This window comes from Macaca fascicularis, chromosome 1 (assembly GCF_037993035.2).
Source record: "Macaca fascicularis isolate 582-1 chromosome 1, T2T-MFA8v1.1".
NCBI lineage: Eukaryota > Metazoa > Chordata > Mammalia > Primates > Cercopithecidae > Macaca > Macaca fascicularis.
Genome location: NC_088375.1, coordinates 188093001 through 188105657, shown reverse-complemented (window position 1 = coordinate 188105657; position 12657 = coordinate 188093001). Strand labels below are relative to the sequence as shown.

Here is a 12657-nt window from a genome sequence, read left to right as displayed (position 1 = left end):
TTTTATAGAGATAGAGTCTTGTTATGTTGCCCAGGCTGGCCAGATTATCAACAATGATTATTTGGGAGGGGGCAGCGTCTAATTCCTCTCTATCCCTACTACCATTAAGCATTGGAAGATTTAACAAAGGGCTGAGTGAAATTTTTCAGATTCTGTTTCCATTATGGGATTCCAGACCCAAAAAGATGTAACTGGACCTGGGTGATAGAAAGAGACACCTCTGCTCTGAGGAGTCTCAGGCAAAAGGCAAAAGTTGACAGGCCGGGCATGGTGGCTCATGCCTGTAATCCCAGCACTTTGGGAGGCTGAGGCAGATGGATTGACTGAGCTCAGAAGTTCGAGACCAGCCTGGGCAACATGGTGAAACCCATCCCTACAAAAATACTAAAATTAGCCAGGCGTGGTGGCACGCACCTGTAGCTGCTTGGGAGGCTGAGGCAGGAGGATTGCTTGAGCCCAGGAGGTTGAGGCTACAATAAGCCAAGATCATGCCACTGCACTCCAGCCAGGGTGACAGAGTGAGGCACTCCTCTGCTATCCACATTTTTAGAGAAAAATGTGGCCAAGTCCAAGTCTCACAGGCAAGAGGTAACAGAGCCCGAAAGATAAAGTAGACGCTGAGAGCAGCAAGTGGCATGAATGGGAACAAGGTTTTGTGTTGAATACATAATTATTGCTAGTTTTCAATCTGATGACTTCATTTTCTCTGTGTTCACTGTTATTTTAATATCATGGCTCTAGCTATCACAAGTCAAAGTTGCTTTGTCAACTTCCCTATGAAATAAATATGCATTTCCCCTTTTCTCAGTGGGAAAGCCCTGAAAACGCAACTTAACTCTGAATTCTGAGCCTTTATGCCAAAATTTCTACAAAGGCTTTCTAACCGGAAGTTGGGTGTGTTTCACCATGACCTCAACCACATGTCCCAAGCAGGACTTGTGTCCAACCCCCACCCACTGCCTCCTTCCTCCGATTTCTCTTCTTCCCTATCAGATCATGTCACCCTGCCAGTTACTCCTCAAAGGCAAGCACATATCTTTTTCATCTTTGCATTACCAGCATCTAACGTAGTATCTGGCAAAAATGGGCTCTAGTGAATCTGAATGAATTACTTCATACACAAAATATCTCTTTACTGTCCAGTAAAGATGTTAGCACAGTGGATAGTCCTTCCTACTATGCTCTTCATTCCCAAACAAAACTGAAACCCAGTGAAACTATTTCCAGGGCCTAAGGAAACTCAGGGTATGCTCTCTCTCTTCATTTCTACTACCACACTTCCAGGGACAGCCTTGAACACCTTTCAGTGACAGGATCTGGCTCTATTAGCCAGGCTGGAGTGCAGTGGCATGATCTTGGCTCACTGCAGCCTCCACCTGCCAGGCTCAAGTGATCCTCCCACCTCAGTCTCCCAAGTAGCTGAGACTACAGGCACGAGCCACCACGCCTGTCTAATTTTTGTATTTTTTTGTAGATACAGGGTCTCGCCATGCTGCCCAGGCTGGTCTTGAGGTCCCGAGCTCAAGTGATTTGCCTTTCTCAGCCTCCCAAAGTGCTAGGATTATGGGCATGAGCCACCACACCTGGCCTTGAGCTTTCATTCTGTCTTTAGTCTTGTCATAGGTTTAGATCCCCACCTGGTCCCTTCTTGTTACCTATGGTAGGAGTTGGCAATTTTTTTTCTGCAAAGTGCCAAATGGTAAATATTTTAAGCTTTGTGTGTCACATGGTCTTTGTTATGACTCAATTTTGCATTTGTAGAGAGAAAGCAGCAGACAATATATAAATGAATGATTGTAGCTATATGTCAATAAAACTTTATTTTTGGACACTGAAATTTAAATTTCATATGATTTTCATGTGTCATAAAATATTGACCTTTTCTTGATTTCTCCCCAACCATGTCAAAATGTAAAAAGTACTCTTAGTTTGCATCCACACAAAAACAGGCGGTGAGTCAAATATGGCCTGTGGGCCATAGTTTGCGAACCCTTGGCCTACAGTAGAAAAAAAACCCCTCAGAATTCCTTACGGACTTCGTGTATTTCGCCACATGGAGCCACCTTAGGCTGGGGAAGTAGAAAGCGCAGGGCTTTTGGGCATTAGGTGCTAGGTTCCAGTTCTGGCCCTACCACCTACCATCCCGGTAGCCTTGCACATAAAATTCAACCTCTGTGAGCTTTACTACCATCATCTATAAAATGGGGGAAATAACGCCTACAACACAGAGTTGTCATGGCAATTAAGTGAGCTAATATATATAGAGCTCATGGCACCAGTATCTGGCATACAGTAGACACTCAATAGTAACTCTTATTCCAGCTTCTGACATGGCTTCCCCAGATCAACTGCGGCTCTGGAAAGCAACCCAGCCACTCTGTGAACCACAATTGGCTGCAGGAGGGAATAAATTGACAGCAAATACAAAGGCAGAGAGAGAATTTGGAGGTTTTCAGATACATGCCACAGGATTCTAAGTGCCTGGTTAGCCCTAATTCCTTCTGGCACCATGTAAAATTTCTCTAGTCCCTTTTTCCTCCTCAAAAATTACTTCTCACAGTCCTTAAAGATTCTTGGCATTCTTTACCAACTACCCAGATGGACCCTGCAGCCCTCTCCTCATTCCTGTACCTTCTGCTGGTATAGGGCTGCAGTGGGGAAGGGTGACCATGGTCAGACCAAACCTACACGGATTGATCGGCCTTCAGCTGGGTCTTAAGTAGGCTGGGCCTGGTGAGGCACCCAATTCTCTCTCAATTGTTCATGAATTTCTTGCTGTACTGGGAATTAAATTTCTTCAGCGCTTAAGAACTAGACTTTCGCCGGGCGCGGTGGCTCAAGCCTGTAATCCCAGCACTTTGGGAGGCCAAGACGGGTGGATCACGAGGTCAGGAGATCGAGACCATCCTGGCTAACACGGTGAAACCCCGTCTCTACTAAAAAATACAAAAAACTAGCCGGGCGAGGTGGCGGGCGCCTGTAGTCCCAGCTACTCGGGAGGCTGAGGCAGGAGAATGGCGTAAACTCGGGAGGCGGAGCTTGCAGTGAGCTGAGATCCGCCACTGCACTCCATCCAGCCTGGGCGACAGAGCGAGACTCCGTCTCAGAAAAACAAAAAACAAAACAAAGAACTAGACTTTCTACAAAAGTTTTAGAGCCAAAAAAAAAAAAAAAAAAATCACCCTGTATACCAACAAAAGATCCATCACATTACTTTCAAGTAAGAAAACATCAGTGAGGCACAGGTAAGGCTAAGATTTATGGTATCTCTACCCTTGGTCGAAAAAGCCAGATTTATGGTATCTCTACCCTTGGTTGAAAAAGCCAGATCTCAGCAAGAAGTTTTCCTTGCTCTAAAACTTCTAATGGGTGTCCACTGCCCCTGGAGTAACCAAGCTTCTGTGCTGTCACTCAGGGCCTCCATCATCTTGTCCCAGACCAACCCTCTATGGGAGTCTTAATCTGCAGTCTAGTCAAAAGGGACTGAATTTCCACCTGATCGCTCTAACCAATTCCCAGCTTCCCACACTTGTGCATAATTAAATCACCTGTAACATTTTATTACATGTCTTCCCCTAGACTGTGAGCTAGGGACAGGGTACAGACTATGTCTCCTTTATCTCTGGGTCCCCTACACCTAGCAGAGGCTCTGACATGGGGCAACCACTTCATAATTGTTAATGAATGGATGGAAACAGCTGAAGTTATTCTTCCCTTAAGCTGTTTTAGCTGGACTCTTATTAGAAGACCGAGTACAGTCTGGGTCACTGCCACAAAGCAGAAAAACCGAAGAGAAAGAAAAGAGGCATGACCAATGTGATCCAAGCAATGGAAAATAGGTTTTAAGAGTGAGGTTAAAGAGACCAAGGCTGTTTAGCCAGGAGAAGAGAAGATGAGGCCTAACTGGATTCTGACTTTAAGTACAGAAAAGGTTATCATGAGAAAATCTTGATCTCATCCTCCCTTTATAATCAGAAGAAACTTTTCCATATTTATGGAAAATGGAACAAGAAGAAATGACTTAAGGCCCGAAGGGTTTAAGCTGGACAGAAAGAAGAACCAAATTAGGCACCACTTTTCCAGAGATACTGTTATTGTACTTTTGGCAAGTGAATTGGAGGAGTCTTGCTTGGCACTTTTGTTGAAGGCTGTGCAAAAAGGAATACATATGCTGCTCTGTTCCTGTTTACTGTGGAGAGAGGTGGGTGAAAACACAAGTCAGGTAAGATTTTCTAAAGAGGCACTGATTTTTATTGACCCATTTCCTACAGGCACTTTCTGCCAGGTTATGCATTGCAACCATGTGCTGGAACAATCTAGTATCTCAAAGGTTCCTGATAGGGCAATGGAAAGAAAGAGAAGGTAACAATGCCGGGGAAGGGAAGATGGCCCTAATAAATACACTTTCTATAAAAACAGTACCAAACTGGGCATTCATATATTTGTTAATATTATTACAATTAAAGCTCACATTCACTGAGCACCTACTATGTGCCAGGCACTGTGCTGTCTTATCTCAATTCTCTTAACAACCCCATGAGGTAAGTAATATTTGTATTCTCATTTTACAGATGAAGAAACAGAAACTCAGGCAGATTAAATAACTTGCCCAAGTCACACAGGTAGCAAGTGGCAGAGCCAGGACTCAAACTCAGGTGGTCTGACTCTAGAGTCCATAAACCTAACTACTGTCTCCCTGTAAGGATGAGACGCTGGAATATAAACTTTAGTCTCTCTGAATCCTGTTCATATTCTCAGCTCTTCCTCATATAGTCCCAAGTCAGGACATTAGCAAGAGTTGAGGCCTCAGAAGTGAACCGAAATACTCCTTTGATTATCAGCATCTATAAAATGGGGGCACTAACACCCACATCACAGAGTTGTCATGGGAATGAAGTGAGCTAATGTATACAGAGCTCATGGCACCAGTGCCTGGCATACAGTAGGCACTCAATAACTAGGAACTGTTATTCCAGCTTCTGACACGGCTTCCCCAGATCAACTGTGGCTCTGGAAAGCAACCCAACCACTCTGTGAACCACAACTGGCTGCAGGAGGGAATAATCTGACAGCAAAAACAAAGGAAAGAAACAGACTGAGGAGTCTCAGATGAAAATGAGCACATGCAGGACTTGAACGCCAGCCTCTGGACTCCAAGTTAGTGCTCTTTCCTACTTACAGACTCTTGCTGAATTTGAGGGTGAGAAAATGAAGAGATAGGATGTGCCAAATGGGCTGCCTCCCGCAACAGACCCTTTTGTAATGAACTGTCAATCTCCCATCAGAACCCATGCCTGAAATACCAGGGTCCTGCAGCCTCTGTAAACTGGTTCGAAGATTCTACTAGCTAAGGATGGCAATGCACTGATTTATGGCATTGTGGGTGCTGCCAAAATGCTCACCTATTAAACCTATCAAGCAGACCTAGTCCATGCAGCTTCCAAACTAGGCCAGTGATTCACCGTTTTAAGCCTCTTCACTGATGTCCCCATTCTGGGACCATCTTTGCTCCAGTCTAACCTCCGTCCGGCTGCCAGAGAAAACAGAGCGCCAGTCAGGGCATTTGGAGTCTCGCAGCATAAGGAAGATAACATGGGCCTTTGAACTCAGCACTGCTAGTTTTGAACCAAGCTGTGCCCTTACCAACTATCTAACCTTGGGGAAGTCACTTTAATCTTTCTGAGGTCTGGTTTCTTCATCTTTAGATTGGAGATAAATAGGCCTATATTACAGAATTAAATATAGTATGTAAAGCATCCAGCATACTGCAAGCCACAAAGCAAAGGAGACACTTGATAAATGCCAGTGCTCTGCTCCCTACTCTGCTCTCTACATTTTAGCCAAAACCTGCCACTTCGGCTTATTTCTTCTTCTCACTAACTCCTCTCCCTTCCCACAACACACACACACACACACACACACCCCCTTACACCTGTGCATTTCTGCCTCTCAACCATTGCTCAAGCTGTTCCTTCTCCCAGGAATAAACTCCCTCCAAGGCCCAGCATAAATTCTCCACCTTCAGGAATCCTCTGATCATGCTGGGATTGATTTCTCCTTCTCCCAGACTCCCACTTTGTTTACATTCCTTACTACATTTACCATAGTCAGTCTGATTTCAGTTATTTATGTACTTATCTATCTTCCAAACTACACTGGAGGGAGAAGGTTCTGAGAAGACAATTATTTATAGGAGGGCAGGAAATGTGTTGTTTTCCTCTGTGTGTATTTCTCAATACCAGGGTCTTGTACATAGCAAGAGCTCAATATGTGCTTATTGAATTGAATCTTTCCATCCTATACTGGGAATCTTTACAGAAAGATCCTGGACTGAGTTCATTCTAAAACTGCATTTACTGCCTGACTTGATAAATAGGGAATTTTTGAAGTACATGAATATTCCTAAAGTAAGATCCACTAATACTCATGTGGGCTTGTTTCATTCCTTCATCCATTCTTCCAATACACTCTGGACTCTTCTTGGGATCTCTCTCCAACACACAAGGAGACATTGCTGGGACAACATTTCTCACTCACGGAGATCTGGGAGCAAGCTCTTGGAGAACTGCTCCACCCCGCTGCGTAGGAGGTGACTGTCATTAAAACCATACTAAAACCCAGAGTTGTGGAATTGGAAAAGAGATCTGAATGATCTGCCTTAGTTTCCAAGCTATAACATACAGTTAAAAACACTTAAAACAGTGTCTGGAACACAGCAAGTGTACAATAAATGTTAGATGTTGTTTTAACGACGAAGTAGACTGGAAAAAACAGAGTCATGACATTTCACTTCTAGAACTATCTCCACTACTGACTGATTCCTTGTGCAATCTCTTTTTTTTTTTTTTTTTTTGAGACAGAGTCTTGCTCTGTCGCCCAGGCTGGAGTGCAATGGTGCAATCTCAGCTCACTGCAACCTCTGCCTCCTGGGTTCAAGCGATTCTCCTGCCTCAGCCTCCCAAATAGTTGAGATTACAGGTGCTCGCCACCACGCACAGCTAATTTTTGTATTTTTAGTAGAGATGGGGTTTCACCATGTTGGTTAGGCTGGTCTCGAACTTCTGACCTCAGGTGATCCACCTGCCTCGGCCTCCCAAAGTGCTGGGATTACAGGTGTGAGCCACACACCTGGACTCCTTGTGCAATCTTGATCAAGTCCTTTCCCCATCTATAAAATGAAAGTGGCAGAACCAGATGGTTGGTTCCCAAGCTCCTTCTACCTTCGACCATGTATATTTTTTCTGTGATCAAGAAATAACTTTCTCTTCCACATGCTGAGGCTGTTGGCAAGGGAAAATGTGCATTTATAGCTGCTGGTCCCCAGATGGGAGGAACCACTGTTTCCCAAGGCCAAGGGCAGAGTAACTGATTAGAAAACCACCTGTGAGTTTTCCCCTGTTTAAACTGTACTATTAATATACCCAGTGCAGGTCTCTGAACAGAGCATTACCTACCTTCCAACAAAACTCACAGTCAAGGCAAGACAAGAGCCTGAAAACAATGGCTGCAATGAAGAATCCTTGCTTGTGCAGAACTATTGTACTTTCCTGCTTTTGATGCCTGTAATTAGGGCATCAATCTAAACTAGGGCCCTCCTTAGGCCCAAAGAGGAGGAAAAACACAAAGTCCCATTCTGAACCTGACAGCTCATAAAACAAGGGCCAAAGCTAGTAAATAAAAAATGTCACTGACTCATTTAACCACAAACACTGCAGAGGCCTACTATGTGCTGGCCCTATTCTGGGCAGAGGAGGAAGGAAAGAGACATGGTGCCTTGCCACCTACCTACTCAGAGTACATATGGAGTGTACATACCCCTAGGTAGACTATGATGAGAGTTACATTAGAGGGTCAGCCTCTGCCACAGAAGACAGAAAGGGGAACAAGTAATCCAGCAGAAGGCTCAGAAAAGCTTCACCATGGAGGCCACATGAGATGTAAACCTTGAAAGATGAGGAGGAGGACGGAAATCCAGGAAGAGGGAATATAAGCAAAAGCTTGAGCAGGAACATGCAGGGAGTGTTTCAGAAGCAGAGACTTGGCTGGGCACGGTGGCTCACACCTGTAATCCCAGCACTTTGGGAGGCACAGGCAGGCAGATCACCTGAGGTCAGAAGTTTGAAACCAGCCTGGCCAACATGGCGAAACCCCATCTCTACTAAAAATACAAAAATTAGCCAGGTGTGGTGGTTCATGCCTGTAATCTCAGCTACTCAGGAGGCTGAGGCAGAGAATCGCTTGAACCTGGGAAGCAGAGGTTGCAGTGAGCCGAGATTGCGCTGCTGCACTCCAGCCTGGGTGACAAAGTGAGACTCCAACTCAAAAAAAGGAGAAACAGAGACAACTAGTTTATTTTGACTGGACCACAGGTTGCAGGTTTGGGAAAACCAAGGGAAACAGGGAGGGGAGAAGTTTGGGAACAAATGGTGGAGGAACTTGTCTGAGGCTGGAGTCTAAACTCTACATCAAGCTTGTCCAACCCACGGCCCTGGATGGCTTTGAATGTGGTCCAACACAAATTCGTAAATGTTCTTAAAACACTGAGATTTTTTTTTTTTTTTTTGCAATTTTTTAAAAAGCTCATCAGCTATTGTTAGTGTTAGCGTATTTTATGTGTGGCCCAAGACAATTCTTCTTCTTCCAATGTGGCCCAGGGAAGCCAAAAGATTGGATACCACTGCTCTATAAAGTAAGCAGTGATGCCCACCAAGGTTTCCGAGCAGTGTCTCAGGAAGAGCGCAGGGGCACCCATGAAGATGATGCAAAAGGAACCAAGTAATTAAATTACTCTGGGACCACATTACAGGAGACCACATGCACTTCCTAAACACGTGCTGGGCTCTGACAGCTCGTGCTCACAGAGCTTCCCTCTCCCATGGCTTGGCTTCATGCAATCTGAGCTGCCATCTCCCACAACTGTCAATATCTGCAAAATACCAGAGTAACAGAACTCCTGACCAACTCTCTGGATTACAGACAGAGAAGCGTTGAGGTGGGAGCAGATGGGCAGAGGGGGCACCAAAGCCTCTAGCTGGCTCAGTTCCATATAAAACCCAACCCTCGATTTCCTCTTCACATTACTTCCAGCCGCCCTCTAATGAAGGGCTGAAGCTAAGGAGAGTGGGCTGAAATCACCCGGCTGATGGGTGGTGATCCAGTGAGACACTACACCTACTGTCCAGCATGTGCCTGGCACATGGACAGTGGTGCCCTTCCCATTCTGCAGGGTCAGTTCCATCTGTAAATCCCACTGAGGCTTCAAGGCCCAGGTCACGTCAACTCTTTTCTCAGAGCCTTTCTAAAGTACCCCAATCCAAAATGACTGAGCTCCTAGAAATCACAGCTACCATGTATTCAGCACCCATTACATAACAGGTGCCGTACTAGGTGACTTCCATATAATCCTATTCAACCTTCACAATGGACCCTATTATGGCCATTTCCTAGGGAAGAAAGTGAAGCTCTGTGAGGGGAAGCGGACTTGCCCCAGGACACACAGCTAAGAGGTGGAAGAGATGAGATCTGAACCCAGGACTCCCTGACCCTGAAGTTGAGCACTTCTAACAACACTTCATTCCTGTGAGCTTGCCTGCCTCTGATCTGCCACTGACAGGGAGCTTGGGGCTCTCTAGGAAGACAGGGTGCACCTGACACTCTTATTACCTTTCCCTGTGGACAGCCACCCACACAGGCAGGAGCCTTCACATACTGAAAATAAACGAAAACAATTTAAAAATAACGCAGTACACAGATTTCTCAAATTCCTCACGTGAAAAACTTCATGACACTGGACTGCCTGAGCCCTGTGCCCAGCCATAGCCTCGGTCCTGATCCCTGGGAGAGACTGAGTCTCAAACGGGCCACAGAGTAAGCGCCATCTCGGACACCGGCCGCGCCCCTACCCCAGGCACAGACGGAGCCCCGACAGGTCGTAGACAGCTCGAGACAGTCCTGAAAAGCGTCCCCTTAGGCTGTCCCTCCGCAGCTGAATCGGGTCGTGACCTCGGGCCGCCGTGAAGGCCTGACTGCCCCCTTCCGGGCACACGAACTCACAGACCCCGGCCCCACTTAGCTCGGAGGAATAGCTCGGAGGAATACCTCGCAGGTCTCGCTTTTACCTTCGCTGGCTCCCGCCGGGGAGCGGTCGCGCGCACCCCTATCTGCTGATCGCTCCTCCGAGAACGCGGAAGAGGCGGTGCTAGATCCAGGGGGTGGACCCGACCAGAGAGGGGCGTGAGGGGGCGGAGTTGCGCCTGTGCCCTGATGGCTACGCGGGGCCGCCTGGGGGAAGGGGACTCGAGCTGAGCGAACTGCGCAGGCGTGACAGAGAAGAGGCGGGGAGAGGGAAGATTACTCCCAAGTGGGTGGGGCTTAGCTCCTCCGGCGCTTTCTTTTCCGAATGGAGGGTGGAGAAGCCCGGGAACGAAGGAGGCTGCGTCCGGCAGGTGTAATTAACATGCACTGAGCGCTTCTGCAGGCCAGGAAGGAATTTTAAAATGCTTTTTATATGTAGGGAAACGCTGCTAGTCTTTTCTAAAACGGGGGCCAATTCTGCACAATTTCTTTAAAGGTCTGAGTGCCTAGAATTTCACCATAAGAGTTTCTACTTGAGTACATTATCCCCAGTAGTTCAAAATTTTTAAAACTTTTAAAAGTTCATTTATTGGGGAAAAACAATTGTAAATGGGTTAATGCCTCAACCAGCCTCCCCACATCCCCTTCCCAAGTCTGCAGCTGCGATGAGAAAGGATGAGAGTGTGGGCTGGGATTTAATTCAGGTGCTGACTCTGAGTGATGGAGGTAAACATGCCTTCTCCGCCTGTCTCAGGATTATTGTGAGAATTTGGTAAGCAAGGCTAGTTAAAGAGCCCCAGGATTTGCTTCCCATCATCCACCTGACAAACATTTGTTCCCTGTCTTGTCAGGGCTGTCCCGATTGGGAATATTAGCGAACATTCAGGACTTTGCTAGATTTCCCAATCTGGGTGAAGGCTGGAGAGGGGGAAGATCAAGCTTCTGTGTTCACTCCCTTCTGGAATCCTGCGGTCCAACCTGAGGGCCCCTATGTATCCTGACTTCTCCCACTCATCACCTTCCGTGGAGGCCCACCCAAGTTTCAAGTCTTCAGAGGCCCTGCTTGCCTGTTCCCTTCCCTGTTCCCTGTCTCAACAGCTTAAGAGACTCAGGACCTATGTTCCAGGTTCTCAAAGTTGCTATGTCCCTCACATGGCAACCAAGTTCAGTTAACATCTTTGAGGACTCTGGAGGTGCTCAGAGAAAGGAGGGCTCTCCCAAAGCAGGTGGAGCTCTAGTCATGCCTGTGGCTCATTTCACCACATATTCCACAGCTTGCTGTGGGGTAGGGAGGAGAGTGGCAACAGGAAACCTCAGAGGCTGCAGTGTTTATGGGAGCCGGGGGTGATGCAGCATCCTTTACTCAATAGGTGGATGCTCTGCCCTAGGCTGGAGAGGATGGCTTACTATCTAGGTCCCTGCTCCAAATATTGTTATGGAATTTATTTATTTATTTTTTTTGAGACAGGGTCTCGCTGTGTTCCCCAGGCTGGAGTGCAGTGGCACCATCTTTGCTCACTGCAACCTCTGCTTCTTGAGCTCAAGTGATCCTCCTGCTTCAGCCTCCCGAGTAGCTGGGACTATAGGCATGCACTACCATGGCTGGCTAATTTTTGCAGTTTTTTTTTTTTAGAGGCAGTGTTTTGCCATGTTGCCCAGGCTGGTCTCGCACTCCTGAGCTCAATGATCCTCCCACCTTGGCATCCCAAAGTGCTGGGATTACAGGCAAGAGCCACTATGCCCAGCTTTGTTATGGATCTTGAGCCAACAGGAAAACAAAGCCCCGCCTGACTTCTCAACCAAGCTGCCACTCCCAATATGTTACCTCTCCCAGGACCCTTTGTTACCAGGTGGGAGTGTGCTCTTTTCTCTGCAACGTTGAGGCCCCATCTCTTTCTTTTCCCCGCTCTTCCTTTCTGTCTATTCTTCTTTAAGCATCCCTCTGTGAATCTCTCAAAGAAATTTTGTGTCAGCTTCCTGATGTATTTACAGATATTCCCATGTAAGGGGCAGGTCTTGGGTCACAGAGTTCTAAGATAAATCTACTCTCACTGCCATGGTCATATTTAAAAATGACTGTGAACCCAAAGCATGGGCCTTGTAACAGTCTGAGCTGTCCAGTGACTGAGGAGGTAGTGAGCGATCTGTCATAGGAGGTGTGCAAACAGCACCCTTTTAGAATGCTGGGATTGGGCCTCCTGTGGTGAGCCAGAGGAAGAGGCAGCAGAATGGAGGGCCTTCCAGATTCTAGAGTGAATAAAGGGAGGGATATTGAGGGCTGGAAGGGAAGCAAGACAGCTGGCCAAAGACACACTTGATTCAACAAGCTATTATATATCAAGCACTTAGAAATGTACCTGATACATAATGAACATTAGCTATTATGATGACTGTGAATGATTCATAGACTATATAATGAAGGAGCTGAGATCAATCAGTCCTTCACTCCCATCACTGATAACAAAATAGATGGGGAATTGGGGTCTAGAGGGGGAATGGGCTTGCAATGGAACTTTAGGAGCTGCGCTGGGACTACAACCTACGCCTCTGCCTCCCAGGAGGAGAGCCTCTGCACAAAGCCAG

At 46.6% G+C, this 12657-nt stretch overlaps 1 protein-coding gene across 22 annotated transcripts in view; it reads right to left on the bottom strand.

Moving 5' to 3' along the window:
• Positions 1-10185, bottom strand: part of MKNK1 (MAPK interacting serine/threonine kinase 1) — a 46831-nt gene extending 36646 nt beyond the window's left edge. For 12 of the 22 annotated variants that reach the window (XM_074007575.1, XM_074007611.1, XM_015436447.4 and 9 more), the window contains exon 1: positions 10119-10185. The gene's annotated coding sequence lies outside the window, so the exon portion shown is untranslated. Of the gene's footprint in view, positions 1-9663 lie in introns of all 22 variants that reach the window. The other 10 variants (XM_015436454.4, XM_074007578.1, XM_074007612.1 and 7 more) reach the window with 3 other exon arrangements.
• Between the last annotated feature and the right edge of the window lie 2472 nt (positions 10186-12657).